Here is a 24,615-nt window from a genome sequence, read left to right on the forward strand (position 1 = left end):
AGGGCCTGGAAGGGGTCCCTCTTCCTGCAACAGAATGGTGGTTACCAGGGACTCAGAATGATAGGGACAAATAGGTGATTAAGATTAAATAGTTAATCCCACTAGGGAATTGTAAGTAGAAAAAATATGGGCGATCCCTGTAAGTTAATGATTACTCAAGAAATCAGGTTTGCTTAACCACGAAACCATACAGGCTTGCTTAGCAACATGAGATACGCACCAAAACAATAAAACATTGGTGGTATGAGACCCACATGCTGCCCGTGAGCTCAGCAAGTTAGTGATCCTAGGACGTGCTCCCTGCATACATTAAAAAAACAATAATTTGTGGATCTAGCTTGACCATGTAGGAACAAGGAAATTTCCCTGCCCAGCCTGGAGGAGGAGCTGATGATGGAAGCATGATGTCTACTCAGGAAAGACAAAGGTCTTCTCCTCCGCTCCACTGTTCCTTTGATTATAAAACTGTAACCCAGTAAGTTCCACCAGTTGGCTTGTAAGCCTCACCAGTGTGCCATTCTAATCCATCACTTCTTATCTACAACTCTGCTGCTCATTTAATTCTTTTCTGCGTTGAGACATAAAGGACTATGGTATCGGAGCTCTTCAGAGCCCCCCAAAATGACATCCAATCAGTTTCAAGAAGAAAAAGGGATGAGGAATTATTGCTTAATGAGAAAGGCATTTCACTTTGGGAAGATGAAGAAAATTCTATCGAGATCGGATGGTGCTGATGGTTCTATAGCAGTGGCAATGCACCCGATGCCACTTAACTACACACTTAAACATCATTAAAGTGTAAATACATTTTGCCACAACTTTTTAAAAAAGAGTGATCACTGGTTGGGTTCAACCATGACAAAGCCTGCTTTGGGATTGTTCTTTCGGCATGGATGCCGTGGAGCAAAGCCATAGCCAATTACAGCCCTCACGTGATATGAGTGAGAAATCAATCTTTGCTGCTGTTTAAAGAGTAAATATATTTCATGTTATATTTTTAAACATCTTCAAAAATATTCATTATTTATTTGGCTGCACCGAGTCATTTGTTACAGCACGTGGGATCTAGTTTCCTGACCAGGGACCGCACCCTGGGCCCTCTGTGTTGGGAGCTCAGAGTCTTAGCCACTGGACCACCAGGGAAATCCTGATGTTTTTATTTCACTATAATAAAAATATTTGAAAGAAAACTTTTTTTTTAATGAAAGTAATACAGGTTCTTCTTCTTCTTCTTTTTTTTTTTTAAATTTTGCCAAGCCATGTGGCTTGTGGAATCTTACTTCCTCAACCAGATATTGAACCTGAGCCCTCAGCAGTGAAAACGCCAAGTTCTACCTACTGGACTGCCAGAAAATATGCATGAAAATAGTACAGGTTCTTCGTGTTTAAAAAAAAAAAAAATACTGAAAGCAAATACTTCTCTCAATCCTTCTTTTCAGGAATTTAGAATAAATTCGTCCAGATTTTATATGAATGTATATTTTGTAGAAGGACCAAGTTGAACCTTGTTTTTCCACTTAGAGCAACTTCCTGCATCATGAAAACATTTCCAAGTCTTTCTATAGAGATCTACTTTATTCTCTTCATAGTGCGTGGTATTTCACTATGTAGATATGCTATATCTATTTGACCAATGGAGGTTTATCCTTTGTGATACTTTTGTTTACTTGTTTAGCCTCCTGAGTTAGGCTGGTTAGGGTGTATACGGGTAGATTTTAAAATTCTTAAAGAGTGAGGCCTACCTAACTTATCCTCCCACTTGAGGGAGGTGGGATGCGTTGTCAGCCTTAGAGTTTCTTTCTGAAGTGGGTTTGGGTGAGGGTTCAGAACTGCTGGGCTGTGCACACTCCTTCCCCCCAACCCCACCCCCATAAATATTCCTGCTTTGTGCGTGTGACCCCTCCCTGGTCATGGGAGTTGGTCAGTGTACAAAGTGGGGACTGCTTTTTTTTTTTTTCATCCAAACTTTTGCTCCGGCCTCTGCCAGTTGTGACCCCAAAGTGCCCACCTCCCCTCTGGTCATGGCAGCTCCCACCTTAGCACTTGGGTCTGGGAAGCCTTGTTTCTGTGGTTTCTTTCCCAAAACTTTGCCATGCCACTCAACCAAGGTTTGCATTCCTTCCTGTGCTTAGAATATATTTGGCTTTTGTGCCCAGTTCCTGTCAGAGAAATCTCTAAGCCTTGGAATTTCCTGATTGATAGGAGTATCTTTTGTTAGGGGGGAGGAGCCAAGATGGCGGAGGAGTAGGACGGGAGAACACTTTCTCCCCCACAAATTCATTAAAAGAACATTTAAACACCGAGTAAATTCCACAAAACAACTTCTGAATGCCGGCAGAGGACATCAGGCACCCAGAAAAGCAACCCAAGTCTTCAAAAGGAGGTAGGAAAAAATATAAAAGACAAAAAAACAGACAAAAGAGGGAGGGACGGAGTTCTGTCCCGGGAAGGGAGTCTTAAAAAGAGAGAAGTTCCCAAACACCAGGAAACCTCACTGCCAAATCTGTGCCGAGCTTTGGAAGCACAGAGGGCAACATAACAGGGAGGAAAAATAAATAAACAATTAAAACCCGCAGATTGCGAGCCCTATGGTAACTCCCCCAGCGGAGAAGCAGCACAGACGCCTGCACACACCATTAGCAAGTGGGGGCTGGGCAGGGAGGCACGGCGCGGGCTGCATCGCTTAGAGTAAGGACCAGGCCTGAATACCCTGAGCGCTATCTGAGCAAAATAATCTGGGCTAGCAAACCAGACTGTGGGATATCTATCACACGAAAAGCCAGCCCTAACCTAAGACACCGCCAGGCCCGCGCACGGAACAAAGGACTGAACAGAGATAGCCGGCTGCAGACCGTCCCCCTCCGGTGACAGGCAGCAGAACCGGAAGGGGGCAATCGCAGGCCCAGAGAGACATTATCTATAAATCTGTAAGCAGGCTTCTTTGCTAACTAAAACTTCTTAGGGGTCTGGACGGTCAACATCTGCCTGAGAAGGTGCGCCAGTTGTACACCTAGATAGCCAAGCGGCGGGGAGGCGATAAGTTGCAGCAATTGTGCTTGCCAAACACCTCATCACCTGAGCTGCTCGGACCTGGGAAGGGCACAAAACTCAGGCCCAACCGAGTCTGTGCCTCTGAGGACTACCCAAGTGCCTGATCCTGAGCGGCTTGGACCTGGGAGGTGCAGGCAGCCCAGGGCCGGCCACGGATGGTTCCCGGCGGAGCAACCTAGAGCCTGAGCAGTGTGGGCAGGGAGGCTACACGCGCCATGAGCGGGGGCAGACCCAGCGTGGCTGAGGCACTGCGAGCACACGCCAGTGTTATTTGTTTGCAGCATCCCTCCCTCCCTCCCCTCAGCACGACTGAACTAGTGAGCCTAAAAAAAAAAAAAAAAAAGTTTCCTCCACCGTCCCCTTTGTGTCAGGGCAGAAACCAGACACTGAAGAGTCCAGCAAACAGAAGAATCTATAACAGAGGGAACCACCTTGGAAGCTACAGGCAATAGATTAAAACCCTGTGGTTACTACTGACTACATAGCAAGGGGCCTATAGATCTTGAGAAATATAAGTCGGACCAAGGAACTAGCCAAAAATGAACTGAACCCACAATACTCACAACAAAACCAGAGAAAGTCCTAGGTATATTTTTACTATTTTTACGATCATTCTTTCTTTTAAAAAAAAAAATTTTTTTTAAGTCCTCTATTATTCCTTTAATTTTCACTTTTATAACCCATTACTTTGCAAAAAAAAAAAAAGACCTGTTTTTTTTTACAGCAAACTTCATATATATATTTTTTATAATTTTTTGACCTTGGTTTTTTTTTTTTTTCTTTTCTTTAACATTGTATTTTTGAAATTCCAAACTCTACTCTAGATTTTTAATTTTAGCCTTTTGGTATTTATTATCAGTTTTGTACCTATAGTTGTTTTTATAATTTCTGTGACTTTTTTTTTTTTTTTTCTCTCTGTTTCTTTCTCTTCTTCTTTTATATAACATTGTATATCTGAAATTCCAAACTCTACTCTAGATTTTTAATTTATGCTTTTTGGTATTTGATATCAATTTTGTACCTGTATTTTCTTTATAATTTTTGCAACTTTGTTTTTTTTTTTCTCTCTCTCTTTCTTTTTCTTCTTCTTCTTTTTTTTAACATTGTATTTTTGAAATTCCAAACTGTACTCTAGGTTTTTAACTTTTGCTTTTTGGTATTAGTTATCAATTTTGTACCTATATTTTCTTTATAATTTTCACAATCTTGTTTGTTTTTGTTTGTTCGTTTTTTCTCTCTTTCTTTTCCTTCTTCTTTTCTTTAACATCATATTTGTGAAATTCCAAATTCTACTCTAGATTTTTAATTTTTGCTTTTATGTATTTGTTACCAATTTTGTACCTTTAAAAACCCAATCTTCAGTACCCATTTTTCACTAGGGAGCGAGATTACTGGCTTGACTGCTCTCTCTCCCTTTGGACTCTCCTTTTTCTCCACCAGGTCGCCTATGTCTCCTCCCTAATCCCTCTCTACTCTACCCAACTCTGTGAATTTCTGTATGTTCCAGACGGTGGAGAACACTTAGGGAACTGATTACTGGCTGGATCTGTCTCCCTCCTTTTCATTCCCCCCTTTTATCCTCCTGGCCACCTCTGTCTCCTTCCTCCTTCTTCTCTTCTCTGTATAACTCCGTGAACATCTCTGAGCGGTCCAGTTGTGGAGTGCACATAAGGAAGTGATTACTGGCTAGCCCACTCTCTCCTCTATTGATTCCACCTCATCTCATTCAGGTCACCTCTAACTCCCTCCTCCCTCTTCTCTTCTCCATGTAACGCTGTGAACCTCTCTGGGTGACCCTCACGGTAGAGAAACTTTTCATCTTTAACGTAGATGTTTTATCAGTGGTGCTGTATAGAAGGAGAAGTTTTGAAACTACTGTAAAAATAAGACCAATAACTGGAAGCAGGAGGCTTAAGTCCAAACCCTGACTCCAGGGAACTCCTGACTCCAAGGAACATTAATTGACAGGAGCTCATCAAACGCCTCCATACCTACACTGAAACCAAGCACCACACAAGGGCCAACAAGTTCCAGGGCAAGACATACCAAGCAAATTCTCCAGCAACAAAGGAACACAGCCCTGAGCTTCAAGATACAGGCTGCCCAAAGTCACCCCAAAACCATAGACATCTCATAACTCATTACTGGACACTTTATTGCACTCCAGAGAGAAGAAATACAGCTCCACCCACCAGAACACCGACACAAGCTTCCCTAACCAGGAAACCTTGACAAGCCACCTGTACAAACCCACACACAGCGAGGAAATGCCACAATAAAGAGAACTCCACAAACTGCCAGAATACAGAGAGGACACCCCAAAATTAGCAATTTAAACAAGATGAAGAGACAGAGGAATACCCAGCAGATAAAGGAACAGGATAAATGCCCACCAAACCAAACAAAAGAGGAAGAGATAGGGAGTCTACCTGATAAAGAATTCCGAATAATGATAGTGAAATCGATCCAAAATCTTGAAATCAAAATAGAATCGCAGATAAATAGCCTGGAGACAAGGATTGAGAAGATGCAAGGAAGGTTTAACAAGGACCTAGAAGAAATAAAAAAGAGTCAATATATAATGAATAATGCAATAAATGAAATTAAAAACACTCTGGAGGCAACAAATAGTAGAATAACAGAGGCAGAAGATAGGATTAGTGAATTAGAAGATAGAATGGTAGAAATAAATGAATCAGAGAGGATCAAAGAAAAACGAATTAAAAGAAATGAGGACAATCTCAGAGACCTCCAGGACAATATTAAACGCTACAACATTCAATCATAGGGTCCCAGAAGAAGAAGACAAAAAGAGAGACCATGAGAAAATACTTGAGGAGATAATAGTTGAAAACTTCCTAAAATGGGGAAGGAAATAATCACCCAAGTCCAAGAAACCCAGGAGTCCCAAACAGGATAAACCCAAGTGAAACACCCCAAGACACATATTAATCAAATTAACAAAGATCAAACACAAAGAACAAATATTAAAAGCAGCAAGGGAAAAACAACAAATAACACACAAGGGAATTCCCATAAGGATAACAGCTGATCTTTCAATAGAAACTCTTCAAGCTAGGAGGGAATGGCAAGACATACTTAAAATGATGAAAGAAAATAACCTACAGCCCAGATTATTGTACCCAGCAAGGATCTCATTCAAATATGAAGGAGAAATCAAAAGCTTTTCAGACAAGCAAAAGCTGAGAGAATTCTGCACCACCAAACCAGCTCTCAACAAATACTAAAGGATATTCTCTAGACAGGAAACACAAAAAACGGTGTATAAATTCGAACCCAAAACAATAAAGTAAATGGCAACAGGATCATACTTATCAGTAATTACCTTAAACGTAAATGGGTTGAATGCCCCAACCAAAAGACAAAGACTGGCTGAATGGATACAAAAACAAGACCCCTACATATGTTGTCTACAAGAGACCCATCTCAAAACAGGGGACACATACAGACTGAAAGTGAAGGGCTGGAAAAAGATTTTCCATGCAAATAGGGACCAAAAGAAAGCAGGAGTAGCAATACACATATCAGATAAAATAGACTTTAAAACAAAGGCTGTGAAAAGAGACAAACATGGTCACTACATAATGATCAAGGGATCAATCCAAGAAGAAGATATAACTATTATAAATATATATGTACCCAACACGGGAGCACCGCAATATGTAAGACAAATGCTAACAAGTATGAAAGGAGAAATTAACAATAACACAATAATAGTGGGAGACTTTAATACCCCACTCACACCTATGGATAGATCAACTAAACAGAAAATAACAAGGAAACACAAACTTTAAACGATACAATAGACCATTTAGACCTAATTGATATCTATAGGACATTTCATCCCAAAACAATGAATTTCACCTTTTTCTCAAGCGCACATGGAAACTTCTCCAGGATAGATCACATCCTGGGCCATAAATCTAGCCTTGGTAAATTCAAAAAAAATAGAAATCATTCCAAGCATCTTTTCTGACCACAATGCAGTAAGATTAGATCTCAATTACAGGAGAAAAACTATTAAAAATTCCAACATACGGAGGCTGAACAACACGCTGCTGAATAACCAACAAATCACAGAAGAAATCAAAAAAGAAATCAAAATTTGCATAGAAACTAATGAAAATGAAAACACAACAACCCAAAACCTGTGGGACACTGTAAAAGCAGTCCTAAGGGGAAAGTTCATAGCAATACAGGCATACCTCAAGAAACAAGAAAAAAGTCAAATAAATAACCTAACTCTACACCTAAAGCAACTAGAAAAGGAAGAAATGAAGAACCCCAGGGTTAGTAGAAGGAAAGAAATCTTAAAAATTAGAGCAGAAATAAATGCAAAAGAAACAAAAGAGACCATAGCAAAAATCAACAAAGCCAAAAGCTGGTTCTTTGAAAGGATAAATAAAATTGACAAACCATTAGCCAGACTCCTCAAGAAACAAAGGGAGAAAAATCAAATCAATAAAATTAGAAATGAAAATGGAGAGATCACAACAGACAACACAGAAATACAAAGGATCATAAGAGACTACTACCAACAATTATATGCCAATAAAATGGACAACGTGGAAGAAATGGACAAATTCTTAGAAAAGTACAACTTTCCAAAACTGGACCAGGAAGAAATAGAAAATCTTAACAGACCCATCACAAGCACGGAAATTGAAACTGTAATCAAAAATCTTCCAGCAAACAAAAGCCCAGGTCCAGACGGCTTAACAGCTGAATTCTACCAAAAATTTAGAGAAGAGCTAACACCTATCCTGCTCAAACTCTTCCAGAAAATTGCAGAGGAAAGTAAACTTCCAAACTCATTCTATGAGGCCACCATCACCCTAATACCAAAACCTGACAAAGATCCCACAAAAAAAGAAAACTACAGGCCAATATCACTGATGAACATAGATGCAAAAACCCTTAACAAAATTCTAGCAATCAGAATCCAACAACACATTAAAAAGATCATACACCATGACCAAGTGGGCTTTATCCCAGGGATGCAAGGATTCTTCAATATCCACAAATCAATCAATGTAATACACCACATTAACAAATTGAAAATAAAACCATATGATTATCTCAATAGATGCAGAGAAAGCCTTTGACAAAATTCAACATCCATTTATGATAAAAACTCTCCAGAAAGCAGGAATAGAAGGAACATACCTCAACATAATAAAAGCTATATATGACAAACCCACAGCAAACGTTATCCTCAATGGTGAAAAATTGAAAGCATTTCCTCTAAAGTCAGGAACAAGACAAGGGTGCCCACTTTCACCATTACTATTCAACATAGTTTTGGAAGTTTTGGCCACAGCAATCAGAGCAGAAAAAGAAATAAAAGGAATCCAAATTGGAAAAGAAGAAGTAAAACTCTCACTATTTGCAGATGACATGATCCTCTACATAGAAAACCCTAAAGACTCCACCAGAAAATTACTACAACTAATCAATGATTATAGTAAAGTTGCAGGATATAAAATCAACACACAAAAATCCCTTGCGTTCCTATACACTAATAATGAGAAAACAGAAAGAGAAATTAAGGAAACAATTCCATTCACCATTGCAACAGAAAGAATAAAATACTTAGGAATATATCTACCTAAAGAAACTAAAGACCTATATATAGAAAACTATAAAACACTGGTGAAAGAAATCAAAGAGGACACTAATAGATGGAGAAATATACCATGTTCATGGATTGGAAGAATCAATATAGTGAAAATGAGTATACTACCCAAAGCAATTTATAGATTCAATGCAATCCCTATCAAGCTACCAATGGTATTCTTCACAGAGCTAGAACAAATAATTTCACAATTTGTATGGAAATACAAAAAACCTCGAATAGCCAAAGCTATCTTGAGAAAGAAGAATGGAACTGGAGGAATCAACCTACCTGACTTCAGGCTCTACTACAAAGCCACAGTTGTCAAGACAGTATGGTACTGGCACAAAGGCAGAAATATAGATCAATGGAACAAAATAGAAAGCCCAGAGATAAATCCCCGCACATATGGACACCTTATCTTTGACAAAGGAGGCAAGAATATACAATGAATTAAAGACAATCTCTTTAACAAGTGGTGCTGGGAAATCTGGTCAACCACTTGTAAAAGAATGGAACTAGAACACTTTCTAACACCATACACAAAAATAAACTCAAAATGGATTAAAGATCTAAACCTAAGACCAGAAACTATAAAACTTCTAGAGGAGAACATAGGCAAAACACTCTCTGACATACATCACAGCAAGATCTTCTATGACCCACCTCCCAGAATATTGGAAATAAAAGCAAAAATAAACAAATGGGACCTAATTAAACTTAAAAGCTTCTGCACATCAAAGGAAACTATTAGCAAGGTGAAAATGAGCAAGCCTTCAGAATGGGAGAAAATAATAGCAAATGAAGCAACTGACAAACAACTAATCTCAAAAATATACAACCAACTCCTACAGCTCAACTCCAGAAAAATAAACTACCCAATCAAAAAATGGGCCAAAGAACTAAATAGACATCTCTCCAAAGAAGACATCCAGATGGCTAACAAACACATGAAAAGATGCTCAACATCACACATTATCAGAGAAATGCAAATCAAAACCACTATGAGGTACCATTTCACGCCAGTCAGAATGGCTGCGATCCAAAAGTCTACAAGCAATAAATGCTGGAGAGGGTATGGAGAAAAGGGAACCCTCCTACACTATTGGTGGGAATGCAAACTAGTACAGCCACTATGGAGAACAGTGTGGAGATTCCTTAAAAAACTGGAAATAGAACTGCCTTATGATCCAGCAATCCCACTGCTGGGCATACACACCGAGGAAACCAGAATTGAAAGAGACACGTGTACCCCAATGTTCATCACAGCACTGTTTATAATAGCCAGGACATGGAAGCAACCTAGATGTCCATCAGCAGATGAATGGATAAGAAAGCTGTGGTACATATACACAATGCAGTATTACTCAGCCATTAAAAAGAATACATTTGAATCAGTTCTAATGAGGTGGATGAAACTGGAGCCTATTATACAGAGTGAAGTAAGCCAGAAAGAAAAACACCAATACAGTATACTAACGCATATATATGGAATTTAGAAAGATGGTAACAATAACCCTGTGTACGAGACAGCAAAAGAGACACTGATGTATAGAACAGTCTTATGGACTCTGTTGGAGAGGGAGAGGGTGGGAAGATTTGGGAGAATGGCATTGAAACATGTATAATATCATGAATGAAATGAGTTGCCAGTCCAGGTTCGATGCACGATACTGGATGCTTGAGGCTGGTGCACTGGGACGACCCAGAGGGATGGTATGGGGAGGGAGGAGGGAGGAGGGTTCAGGATGGGGAACACATGTATACCTGTGGTGGACCCATTTCGATATTTGGCAAAACTAATACAATATTGTAAAGTTTAAAAATAAAAAAAAAAGTATCTTTTGTTAGCTTGAAGGAGCCCCTTTTGAGCACACTGGAGTTTATGCTAATGAGGTGACTTAGGGTGGGGCCCCTAGATGGCCTCAGGATGAGGCTAGACCCCAGAAAGACCAAGTGATTAGGTCACACCGCTGAGAAGGGGGTGGTGCTGGATCTTAGGCTTCATTAAAAACTCTTGGACAGTGAGATGTGATGAGCTCTTCGAAGCTGGTGAACAAGAATACACCCACGTGGCAGGAGGGCTGCTCGCCAAGGTCTACCCGGGGCAGAAGCGCCTGCGCTCTGCCTATGTGTCTTGTCTCTTATCTTTTAACGCCTTTTACTGTTCTTCTGAGTTCCAAAAACTGCTCTAGCAAATTAACCCAACATAAGGAGGGGTTCGTGGGAAGCTCAGGTTTATAGCTATTCAATCAGAAGTGCCGATGACAGACAGCCTGGACTTGAGACTGGTGTCGGAAGAGGAGGAGGTCTTCTGGGACAGAGCCCTTGACCTGTCCCAGGTAGAGGTAGTGTCAGAACTGAGATAACTGTGGGGTGAGAACTGCTTGCTGTAGGAACACCCCACTCCACCCAATCCTTCCCTCCCACACACACCTGGTGACCAGCGGTGTTGAGAATAGAGAAGGAAAACAGAATTTTTGCCTTGACCTTCCTTTGCTGGGACATTTGCTGAGCGCACAGACCTGACCGTGGCCCTCTCTGTGGAAGAGTCTTCCTAGACGTGAGCCCCGGCTTTTTGTAGCAGAGTTCTTGCTCATCAGACACAAACACGAGACTCAGTGCCGCTCCCTACTCTGCTGAATCTGGCTGTGCCCCTCAGGTTCTTCCCCCTGGTGCATTAGAAACCACGTGCTTCAGGATCATTTGAGGAAGTGGGGCCGTGGTTATAACCCTCCACGCATGAGGACGGGCACTGACCCCTCTGAGAAGAACCTCCATTAGGACGTGATGGAGACTCAGGGGAATGTGGTCTGACTCAGCTCATCCCTTGCTAACCAAGTCTTTACTGCCACCCATGTGCCAGTGATGTGGTCTGAAGTGTCCGTTTAGTTGGTTTCGTTTCTGACTCCTTGTAGGCGGCGTGGTCCCTTCTGATGAGGGCGGGCTGTTTCTGCTTCTCCCTCATGTTCTGCTCAGATGTTTTCCTCACTGGGGTGGGCAGCTCTCCTGTGCTCTGAGTCTGCCCTCACCTCCCTGGCACTTGCGTCATCAGCCTTTGTACTGAACACCCTGCCCCTGGGAGTCTTACTTCTGTTGGTTCCTCCAGCCACATCAGGTTCCTGTTGACAGAAGGGTTAAGGCTGGTCGTGATCCATTATCTCCCCTTTCTTGTTTTCAGTGCTATGAATGGAATTTCATTTTTTTCCCAACCTAAACTGATCATCCTCCTGGGAGAAGGGGAAGCATCCTGGGTGCTACACCTGCAGGCAGCTGAGGATGGAAAGCCTCACTCACAGGTGAGGGGGGTCTGCTAGACCCCCCACCTTGTGGCAGCTCCTTCTCTTGTGCCATTTACAATGTTGAGGAACCCATCGTAGAGAGCTAATTCAGATGAGTCTCTGTCTCTGCTTGGTCTTTAAGCCAGCAGATGGGAATCTGATGGACACCTCCACAGAAACACCTCACCATGTGTTCCCCTCCTCTGGGTTAGCTGCCTGCACAGAGGGGACAGTGGCCTGATGCCTGGTCAGTCTGCAGGTGGTGAAGACGCCAAGGACCTTTGGCTCCCAGCCAGTCTCCTTTCCTGCTGGCAGTGGACTTGATTTCTGCATATCTGCTAACATCCCTGTTTCTTCCCCATGCGTTTCATCCTGTCCTTTGTCTCCTCCCTCTTATTCTTCATGTAGCACCACTATACACTGTCTGTGGGTTGTTGGAGGTTTCTGTTTTTGGCCCCATCCCTTGTCCTTACTAGTCAGGGTTGTGAAGATACGTGCTGAAGCTGTCATTCTCTCTTGGTTGTACTTGATTATTCTGTTCTTCTCACATTGATTTTTGCTCAGGATCAGGATCAAGTCACGTGTTATTTGTCAGATGGTGAGAGCAGACCAGGAATCAACTTAATAAGGCAGGGTGTTTCTGAGGACACAAGGTCTGGAGGCAAGACATCAGGAGGACCCCTAGAAGCAAGGCCCCAGAGGGCTAATTTTGTAGAATCTCAGGGGTCCCAAGAAACCACAAAAGGTCTTAGAAGAAAGGATTCTGCAAATACAGTGTGTACAGTAAGGGATCCACTAGGAAGTCACCACTTGCTGCCTGGCAGAGGAGCTTCACTGGAAAGAGGTTTGTTTGTACCTGTTCCTGCAGCCCAGAGGACTTCCACTGGCAAAGAGTCCTGTAGATGTGAGGGGTGTGAGAAAGTGCTGAGAAACAGACATGTGTTCTCACCATCCATGTTCTCACGCCAGAGGGAAACCCCACACCAGCAGCCAGTGTGGGGAATGTTTCCAGGCTAGTGCTGTGATCGTCCCCTGCAGAGTGAAGACCTGAGAGTGTGAGTAATGTGGCAGAACTGTAGCCCTGGTCCCCAGCCTAAACCGTGTGGGGACAAGTCTGAGTGCTGAGGGTGTGGAGAAAGCATCAGAAGCCACCACTCAAGCTGCCCTTCCGTGCTTCATAATAGAGAATGCTCACTGGTGTCACAAGTGTGAAAGAACCTTCTGAGACATGAGGCCCTTTCTTCTCATCAACGAGCACACAGGATTATTATTCGGTCACTCAGTTGTGTTTGACTCTTTGCGACCCCATGGACTGCTTGCCAGGCTTCCCTGTCCTTCACTATCTCCCAGAGTTTGTTCAAACGTATATCCATTGAATCAATGATGCCATCCAACCATTTCATCCCCCTCTCCTCCTGCCTTCAATCTTTCCCAGCATCAGAGTCTTTTCCAATGTGTCGGCTCTTCACATCAGGTGGCCAAAGTATTGGAGCTTCAGCTTCAGCATCAGTCTTTCCGATGAAGATTCAGGATTAATTTCCTTTAGGATTGACTGGTTTGATCTAAGGAACTCTCAAGAGTCTTCTCCAGCACCACAGTTCGAAAGCATCAGTTCTTCAGTGTTCAGCCTTCTGGGAAGGAATATATCTGCCAGGAGGAGGAGGTTACTCTAATTGTTGGTCAAACAGTCCACACAAGAGAGAAGCTGAACAGAACATAAAGACTGTAGGAGAGATTTCAGAGAGAGGGCACATCTCATCACACACCCATGTTCACACCCCAAGTAGGCCATGTGCATATCATAGGTGTGGAAGAGCTGTCATACATATCATATTAACCTCTGGTCACTGCAGAGTTCACAGGAGAGAGAAGCCCCATGAGTACAAAAGCTCCCAATGCTTGGTTTTTCTGAGTGTTCACTCTGAGGAAAGCCTTGCATGCATGGTGAGCAGGGAAAGCCCTTTGGGGATCGACCCCATGGCATTGCCCATCAGAGAATTTATACTATAAGGAAGTCTTAAGAATGGTGTAGAAAAGCCCTTAGCCAAAACTGGACTCTCGGGGCCCATCAAAGAGTCCCCCAGGAGAGAATCCCGGGAGAGCAGACGTGGACGGACACCCACCTGATGGATCATCAAAGATTCCACTCTGGGGAGAGGCATCGGCCAGGAGGGAGGAGGGTGCGAAGGTTGCCAGTAATCATGGAGACCTTCACTGACATGGCAGGATTCATGTCTCCCATGAGTTCAAATCCCACAAGGGTGATGAGCAGGGAAGGGGAAGAACGTTGAACCTTCCTCTAGCCAAGAAATGATGTCGGAGATGGAAGGACAGACAGAACAAGGAGTGGAAAGCCTCCACTGTGGCTCACCTGTCCCAGAGCAGGCCAGTGAGCTCAGTAAAGGGCCAGCAAGCGAGCATGCTAGACCTGTGGGCTCTGCCGTTGGAGCGTGGAAGCCGCCAGACGGTCGGTACACGGATGAGTGTGGCTGCGTTCCAGGAAAACTACAGAAACAGGCAGCCAGCCAGATGGCCCACAGGTCATACTTTGCCAACCCGTGTTGTAGAGAAAGCCTCTTAGAAGCCTTAATGATCCAAAGGTGGAGTCATGCTTGACTGGTTCCTTCTGCAGAGAAATCCTAGAAGAGCCTGATCAGCGGAGCAGAACCTTCCCAGAGGGGGTCCGGGTCAGCAGGCCACATGTGGACGATCCCACCACCTGGGTTCTACCACAAAATCGCTGAAGGGCTGGTGCCCAAGGGCTTGTCAGAGAAGAGCAAGACAGGATATCTAAAAGTGCTTTCAAAGTGAATGTGGTAAACACATAAAAATGGCGATTTATGTGAAAAGACCCACTCTTCAAGGATTTTTCTTTTTTTTCAGCTTTATTTTTTGGATTTTCTTTATTTGGCTGCAATGTATACAGTCTTGCAGTCTTAGTTCCCTGGGCAGGGACTGAACCTGAGCAATGGTAGTGAAAGCCCAGAACCCTAACCACTAAGCCACCAGGGAACCCCTCCAAGTAGTTTTTGAGCCCCTACTGTGTGCCAAGCTCCTGCCGAGGTAAGTTTGGAAGAGTCATCACGCAGATGGTTTAGAGTCAGGAACTGGGTGCTTTTACCAAGGGCATTTAAAAAAAATTATTTACACTATTTATTTGGCTGTACTGGATCTTTGTTGCGGCATGTGGGACCTAATTCCACAACCAAGCATCAAGCCCTGGCCTCCTGCATTGGGAGTAGAGTCTTAGCTACTGCAACACCAGGGAAGTCTCTCACCGAGGGGATGCATGAAAGCTGAGCTGGGGGCCTCCAACATTTAGAAGTCAGGATGAGGAAATGAGGGATCCAGCGTGAAAGATTGTGAAAGTGTTCTGTGGAGTCGGGAAGCAGAGTGAAAGGAGTGTCTGAAGGGTGGGGCACTCACCCCCATGTGCTGCCATCGAGTGGCTCAGGGCAGGGCGTGGATTGGGACACAGGGTTTGTCGAAGGGTAGCATATTAGCTCCCTGGGGCCACCGTGACAGATCTCTACCAGCTGGTGTCTTAAAACAACGGGAATTTATCTTCACCATTCTGGAGGCCAGATGTCCAAGACCAAGGTGCCAGCAGGGCCAGGCTCCTGCCGAGGCTCTAGGGGGTCTCATTCTGCCTCCTTCAGCACCTGGAGGCTCCAGATGTCACTTGGTTTGTGGCTGTAGAGCTCCATTCTCCTCCTCCTTCACAAGGCTGTCTATTCTTTCTTTCTTTTTTTTAAAATTTATTTTTGGCTGCGCTGGGCCTTCGTTTCTGTGCACCAGCTTTCTCTAGTTGGGGTGAGCAGGGGCTCCTCTTTAGTTACAGAACGCGGGCTCTAGGGTACTCAGGCTCAGTAGTTGTGGTGTGCAGGCTTAGTTGCCCTGAGGCACGTGAGATCCTCCCAGACCAGGGATGGAACCTGTGTCCCCTGCGTTGGCAGGGGGATTCGTAGCCACTGGACCCCCAGGGAAGTCCCAACAAGGCCCTTTCTTCTGCTTGTGTCTCTCGGGACACTCACCATTGGATTCAGAGATCACCCAATAATCCAGGACAATCTCAAGATTCTTAATTATATCTGCAAACACCTTTTTACCCCCAGATTAGTTAACATTCATAGGTTTCTGGGGTTGGGATGTGGAGGCATCTTTTGCAGGGCACCATTCAACCCACTCACTACAGGTTGTGTCAGTGCAAGGATGGTAGTGAAGCATGTGAGCTGTTCCAGAGAGAACGGGGGCAGAGGGAGTGCAGACGGTGAGCGTGTGTAGAGCTAGAGGCTAAGACTGAGTCACGCCTGCCTGATGAAAGCAAGGATCCTGTCTCACCCACCTCTCTGTGTCGGATGCGGCGCCCACACACACACACGTTCTCAGAAGGAGGAGAAGGAGGCGGCGGGGAGGCAGTTGTAGCACGGTATTCCTGTTGCACAGCCGTGGCCTTTCTGGAATCAGCCACTGCAGTGGGCGTCAGGTCTCTAGACACCTGGAAGCCACACGAGCTTGGCTGGGGGTTGGGGAGACAGCATTGGCAGGGCAGGTGGGCAGGAGCTAGAAAAGAACAAAGGTAAAATGTGCCGGAGCTCCTGTGAGCACCTCGGGAAGCCCTGAAGACTATGCTGAAGGCTTGCAGAGACTGCACTGCCTTTGGTACTGAGGTGGTCATCCATAAAATAGATTGCATGTCCTCCTGCAGCCAGAGACTTGTCCTCCCAGACTACACCCACTTCCCCAGCTTCCAGGAGAAAGAGATGGTCTTACCTGCAGGACACCTACACTAGGTTTGGCATTCAGGCCAGTGTCCAGATCTCCAATGGTAAAAGCCCACCCCAGGTCTTTGCACAGGATTGCTTAGACAGGGACTCAAACAGGGGTGCCCTTTGGGGAATGGTAGCGTGACTCTCAGCCTTGAACAGAAGAGAACAGCAGGTCTTAAGAAGGGGCCATGGCCAGAGTAGGCCAGGTTGTGATGTGCAGACAAAGATGTTGATGCCAGGATAAAATGACTCACTGGAAAGGGATAGCACCTGGAGGAAAATGGCTTGTGGGGGAGGATGTATTTCAAGTTGGTTGAAATTTAATTTTTTCAAAAAGATTTTCTGAGGCACACCCCCAAGTAAGCTGCATACCTTGTTCTTTCAATCCACTTGTTTGGGGCCCATCATCAGGCTATGAAGGTAACTCCGTGACGGCAAGGATCGGCCACCATCCTGTCTAACACAGCTGATGGAACAAACTGGAGGAGAAAGGAAGGGAGAAACAATCAGTTCTCTTCTGCATCTTTGTTCTGAGCAGTTGCTAGGTAATGTCTAGGAGAACCACTGCCACCAGCTAGCTACAGGAGCTGTCCTGTGAGCTCCGGCCCCTGCACAGCACTGGGCGGGGGTGGGGAGACGCAGACGGAGGGTTTCTGGCCTTATTTGACTCTCTGACAATGGACTGCATGCCACCTTCCTGCCATAGGTTTGTCTTGCCATTTTCTACCATCCCCAGCCATCGCTTGCCACCTCCCAGCTCTTCCCCTTCTCTGTCCTCATTCCCAGCCTGAAGGATGCCAAACTGAAGGGTGTCCTTTGAGTCCCCCTCCCCTCAGTTTTCTCTTCTGTCCCTTTCAGCCAGCCCGAGCTGAAGAAATGCTGCAGGGGCTGGTGGTATGTCACCTCCAGTACCAGCGCCAGCCCCGTGACCTCCTTCCATCCTCCCACCTTCAGATACACTTTAAGCCATGAAATGGATACAAACACTTCTACTTATTAAGAAACGGACTATTTCCTGCCATAGCAGTAAACAGGGATGTCACAGTCATCAGCGCTTCCAGCCCTCCAGGGCACTCAGGAAGGAGAAGAAGACCTGCGTGATCAGCAGCCATTAGCTGCAGCCCCTCCCTACGGTGAGCACTGAGGAACTCAGGATGTGAAAAATCACAGGACACTGACCCCAGATAGCTGAGATGCATGTGAAAGGAATGATATCAGTGAGCCCAGACTCTTGCATCTTCCCATATATAGAAAAGTGCTAAATTCCTTAACTTGAGGTATCTGGTTTTCTTTAATTCATAAAAATGCTTTTGACGTTCAGACTACCTGCCCTTTGTAACAAACTTCTATATAACCTGATTCCTTCTCTCGTCTCCTGGGAGCAGTTCTCCCAGGGTTACTTGAAATGCGGTCTCCTGGGCTTGAAGTCATAAAAATCCCCACTGAATAAAATGTAACTCTTAACATTCAGGTTGTGACTATTTTTAAAGTCAACCTCATGTTATATACACTTCTTACTGAGGATAAGATAGGCCGGGGACTCAACTCTAATGTTTGAGCAGAGCATTAGGTCTCTGCTCAGCTGATCTTCCCATAATGAACATCAATTTCTTTTGGAACTGAATGTGACACACAAAGTCCACATGACTGGTAAAGCACAGATTTTTTTTTAACATAACCTATTTTTGGCTAAAGAAAGGTTGTAGAAAAATATCTATTTTTATTAGATAAATATCTAATCAAATAGTTACTTTATAAAGATCAAAGCCTAGCTCTAACCATGCCTTTTGAGAAGAAAAACAATGAGAGGAGAGTTGGCCTAAAGATATCAAGACTTTTCATGAAGCTACAAAATTCAGACAATGTTGAACTGGTACAGAGACAAATGGCCATAGAAACAGATCCACGCATATGAACGCCTGATATAAGAGGTGGTATTGCAGAGAAATTGAGGAAAGGTGAAGTTTTGGTAAACAGTGCAGGGAGGAATGGCATTCACATAAAAATAACTTAAAATGAATCCCTATCCCACACCAAACTCAGAATTAAAAATCTAAGAATTTTTAATCCAAGGATGAAAAGCAAACCTATAAGGGTTTTAGAAGACAATATAGGAGAATATGTTTATGATCTAGGAAGGAGTCATCTAAAAATTCACATAAAAGCATAAACCATACAGGGAAAAACTCATGAATTAGACTATGTTAAAGTAAAGAATTTCTACATGAAACCAAAAAGGAAATGAAAAGAGAAGCCACAAATGAGAAAAGACAATTGCAATTCATGTAATAAAGAACGGGAATCCATAATATGTAAAGAGCTCCAATAAGTTAAAGAGTAAATAATTTGTTGTTATTGTTGTTAAGTCACTAAGTCGCATCTGACTCTTGTGCCACCCCATGGACTGTAGCCCACCAGACTCCTCTGTTGATGGGATTTCCCAGACAAGAATACAGGAGTGGGTTGTCATTTCCTTCTCCAGGGGATCTTCCAGACCCAGGGATCAAACCCAGGTCTCCTGCATTGCAGGCAGATTCTTTACCAGCTGATACCAGGGAAGACTTCTTTACTGCTATTGCAGTAACAACACCTTGTTGTCGTTCAGTAACTTAGTCGTGTCCGACTCTTTGAGACCCACGGGCTGCAGCACGCCAGGCTTTCCTGTCCTTCACCATCACCCTGAGCTTGCTCAAACCCATGTCCATTGAGTCAGAGATGCCATCCAACCATCTCATCCTCTGTTGCCCTCTTCTCCTCCTGCCTTCAATCTTTCCCAGCAACAGGGTCTTTTCCAAGGAGTTAGTTCTTTGCATCAAATAGCCAAAGTATTGGAGTTTCAGCTTCAGCATCAGTCCTTCCAATGAATATTCAGGACTGTCTTTAGGATTGACTGTTTGGATCTCCTTGCAGTCCTAGGGACTCTCAAGAGTCTTCTCCAAAACCACAGTTCAAAAGCATCAATTCTTTGGAGCTCAGCCTTCTTTATGGTCCAACTCGAAAAACCATGGCTTTGACTAGATGGACCTTTGTTGGAAAGTAATGTCTCTACTTTTTAATATGCTGCCCAGGTTTGTCATAGCTTTTCTTTCAAGAGCAAGTGTCTTTTAATTTCATGGCTCCAGTCACCAACCACAGTGATTTTGGAGCCCAAGAATATAAAATCTGTCACTGTTTCCATTGTTTCCTCATCTATGTGCCATGAAGTGCCAATACTGCCACCTGGGAAGCCCTAAAAAGACTTGATCAGATCTTTATATATAAAAAAGTGGCCAATAAACATAAAAAAGACACATGCTGAACTCTTTAGTAATCAAGGAAATACAAAGTAAAATCATGAGATACAAAAGCACATCCATCATTTAGCAAAAACTAAAAAGCCTTACAATACCTGTTGAATTAAAACTTTTATTATGGCATTTTTTTAAAGAAGGTGTATAGCCTTGGATTATTTGAGAAGTATACATTTAATTGCCAACTGATACACCAATTGCAAAGCTTTTTCTAAGTGATGCTCCTTTGCTAGTTGTGGAGAGAGGAGAAAGCCCCACAGTCACTTTTAGGGACCTATCTCCAGAAGTGGAGTGGACTTCTTTATAATGCAGGGTTTTGTTGGTATGATGTTGCATTCGGCATGGCCTCCAAGTGATGCCCCAGCATCCTGTGACCCTCTCAACACATGGTACCAAATATGTTATCTGAAAATAAAAATGAGGATAGTTCCTGTTTTATATACAACTTAAGAGGAAAACCCTTGAAATGGTACCAGTCCTTTTAAAAATCAAACTTTGCCCCTTAAATTTCTTGGATCCTGATTCTGTTCCTTACTTTATAAATGCTAACATATTTGATTTTTAACATTTTTAATTGAAATATATTTGATTTATAATGTTGCGTTAATTACTGTTGTATAGCAAAGTGACTCAGTTATATATACATTCTTTTTTAAAAAACATTATTATTATTTTTTAAATGTTTATTTATTTGGCTGTGTTGGGTCTTCGTAGTGGCATGCAGAATCTTTTGTTACGGTATGTGGGATCCAGTTCCCTGACCAGGGATGGAACCCAGGCCTCTGCATTAGGAATGAGAAGTCTCAGCCACCGGACCACCAAGGGAGTTCCTATACATTCTTTTTAAAAATATTATTTTCCGTTATGGTTTCTCGTGTTAGTCTCTCAGTCTTTGCCACCCCATGGACTGTGGCCCACCAGGCTCTTCTGTCCATGGAACTCTCCAGGCAGGAGTGCTGGAGTGAGTAACCATTCCCTTCTCCAGGGGATCTTCCCAACCCAGGGACAGAACCCACGTCTCCTGCATTGGCAGGCTGAGAAGCCTGTATCCACCACACCAGCTGCTTAAATATTTTGAGGGGCGGCATTAAAGACTGAGTTTTTTTAAAGCAGGGATCCATTCTTAATCACCTTGTATCCTCAGCACTTCATGTGAAGTCCCTGATTGAATGAGGGGCTGAGTGAGCCAGGAGCTTTCACGTGGGCCATAAAGCACCAACCAGGTGCCTGCTCCTGGGAGGAGGTGGGCTTGTAGTCAGACTTTCCTGCCCCGCAGGGCCGGGAGAGGGGTTACCGCTGGGCGCCCTCCAGCGCCCCCAGCCCCATAACAGTGAGGGCGGTGCCTGAATCGAGCTGGGGCGATGGGCTGAGCGCACCTCAGCCCGCCAGCCCGCGCCAGGGGGCTGGGATGCTGGGAGGAGGAGAAAGAAGCACCTTGAACCCCAGGAGTCGGGAGAAAGCTTACAAGGATGGGAGGAAGGGCTTCCGTCAGAGGAAAAGGAAGGAGAAAACCTAGGTTTGAAACAAAGCAGTCATCATCACCCCTACCCACGTAACCAGAGGGGCCCCGGAAGGCTGAACTCCAACTGCAGACGGTGGGCCAGGCGCGCCGGACCGCCCCTAAAGTGCAGGCGGCGCCAGCCTCGAGCCGCGGAAGAAGCAGGTTTACGAGCCTTGAAACCCTCTGACATAAGATAACATCCATAAAATCCAGGATTGCTAGAAAGTCGCAGACTTTCTTCTCCAGACTGCCGAAAATAGAAGGTAGGAAGTGAATTAACAGCGCTGGGAATGAGAAACGAACAAGGCCAGGCGCCCTTGTCTTTAAAGCATCTTCTGTACACATTCCATTCTGGGTGCTGAACCAAGCAGTTTTCACTTCTTGTGTCATTTAATCCTCAGAACAACACAAGGAGATGGGTGCCCCAATCTTGTTTGACCGATGAGGAAATTCTGTTAGGTTGAGTAATTTGCCCAGAGTCCCCTGGCTGACTTGAGAGAACCGATTTAATCACTATGCCAGTAACTTTTAAACTTTTGGGGATGACCTTCAGTAAAAGAGATGTATTTTAGATCCAGAACACATAGGTATAACTGAAAGGAAATTTTATAAAACATGTACTCCTGCTAGCTACAGTGCTCTCTGATTCTTTCTATCCTTTGCATTTTATGTAAAAGGAAACACTGGTCCCGACCTGCTTAATGAGTTTCATAATTCATTAAAGGCGCAGGGACACCCCTCCTGCCCCCCACCCCTCCCACTGGAAAAACACTGTATTACTGCCTTCCAGAAGCAGAGAGGCTGGACTGGACTCTGAAGAGGGCTTTACCAGGCTAGTGATTGCTGGTGTGAAGGATAAATACCCTCCTCAGATAAACAGTGAAGGCTGCAAGTCTTCTTGAATCTCCTGGCCCTGATGAATTACATCCCAGCCGAGTGAGAGAACTGCCTCAGAGATCTTGGAGGAATTGCCACCAACAAAACTGGGAGTGGATTATGAACAAATCCTTAATAAGCACTTACAAAGGGGCACTGCATACATTCACAAGGAACAGGTCTCTGTCCTGGTGGAAATACTTCTGCTGTTACTGTAGACACCTGAACTTCAGCAGAATGTTGGACTAATATCCTAACAGCCCTCAGGAGAACATGAGAAATGTGGGATGGCTGGATTCCTCTGGAGGTCTAGTTGCTAAGACTCTGTGCTCCTAATGCAGGGGCCCCGGGTTGGACCCTGGGTTGGGAAACTAGATCCCCCATGCCGCAACTAAAAGATCCTGAATGCTGCAATGAAGACCCAGACAGCCAAGTAAATAAATATATTCTTAAAAAATAAATAAAATCAGGCTTTTCTGGTGGCTCAGTGGTGGAGAATCCGCCTGCAGGAGACACAGGTTAGACCCCTGATCTAGGAAGATTCCACATGCCTCAGAGTAACTAAGCCCGTGCACCACGCCTACTGAGCCTGTGCTCTAGAGCCCGGGAGCCGCAACCACTGCAGCCGGCACGCCCCAGAGCCCGTGCTCCGCACCAAGAGAAGCCACTGCGGTGAGAGGCCCGGGCACCGCAACTAGAGAGTAGCCCCACCCACTGCAACCAGAGAAAAGCCTGTGCAGCAACGAAGACCCAGCACAGCCAGAAATACATAAATAAAGTTATATTTTAAAATAAAACAAAAAATTAAAAAAATAAAATCTTTTCATACATAAAGAAATGTATTCCCAGTTGGCTGCCTATCCTAAACAGGGCTCAAAAGAGATAGTCCTTGCAGGGAGTTCTATGTAAAATCAAAAGTACCAAACAAGTGTGTTAGAATTTATATTTTTTATTTTTTAAAAAAGTTTTATTTATGTATTTATTTCTGACTGTGCTGGGTCTTCGTCGTTACATGGGCTTTTCTCTAGTTGTGGCAAGTGGGGGGTTACTCTTTGTTGTGATGAGTGGGCTTCTCATTCTGGTGGCATCTCTCTTTGAGGAGCATGGGTTCTAGGTGCGCAGGCTTCAGTAACTGTGGGCCAGTAGTTGCAGCTCCCAGGCTCTAGAGCATAGGCTCAGTAGTTGTGGCCCACAGGCTTAGCTGTTCTGCGGCATGTGGGATCTTCCCAGACCAGGCATCGAACCCAAGCCTCCTGCATTGGCAGGCGGATTCTTTACCACTGAGCCACCAGGGATGCCCAGAATTTATACCATATTTAAATGCATCTGTCTCCTCCACTAGAATGTGAACCCTCTGAGACTGGAGAACTTATTTCATTTGCCACCTTTGTATTCTCAGGGCTTAGCCCAGGCTCAGGCATTCATTTATTCATTTATATTAATTTTTAAAATATAGTTGATTTACAATGTTGTGTTGGTTTCTGCTAGACAGCAAAGTGAGTTAGTTATAAATATATATATATATCCATTCTTTTTTTTAAGAGCAGGCTCAGGCATTGAGATGCTTCTCAGTCATTCTTGGTGGAATGTGACCATCAATTGATCAATAGCTGCCTGGAAGAGAACTCCAGGGACATGGTCCAGGGCTCTGGCCTGAATCCTCTCATGTTCTACATTCTCACCAGTTACTTGGACGTGGGAATGGATGACATATTTATCAAAGTTTCAGGTGGCACAAAACTGGGACAGCCAAAGCACCGGATGACAGAATCAGGGCCCAAAAATAACTCAGCAGCCTGGAATGGTGGGCTGAATCAGGATGAAAAATAATAGAGATCTGTATCCTGCCTGAAGGTCTAAAACTTAACTTCCTAAACCCAGGATCTGGTTTAACAGCAACACATGTGAGGGACATGGGGGGTTTATGGGAAGCTAACAAATGAAGCAGCAATGCAGTGAGGCTGCTGACACTGCAGACTCAGCTTGGTCACCACTACAGGGAAGGCAGCGCCCCTCTACATGGTGCAGGTCAAAGGAGGCTGGAAGAACCGGCTTGGTCTAAACAGTCATGAAGGATGAGACCGACACAACTCTAGAGGCGGACAGTACAGAAAATTTGCCCACATCAAAACCCAAGATTTTGTTTAGTGAAGGACACCATCAAGGTACTGACTAGATGGAGGGCAGATTAGAAAAACATATATTAAATGGA

The sequence above is a fragment of the Bos mutus genome, chromosome 23 (assembly GCF_027580195.1).
Source record: "Bos mutus isolate GX-2022 chromosome 23, NWIPB_WYAK_1.1, whole genome shotgun sequence".
NCBI lineage: Eukaryota > Metazoa > Chordata > Mammalia > Artiodactyla > Bovidae > Bos > Bos mutus.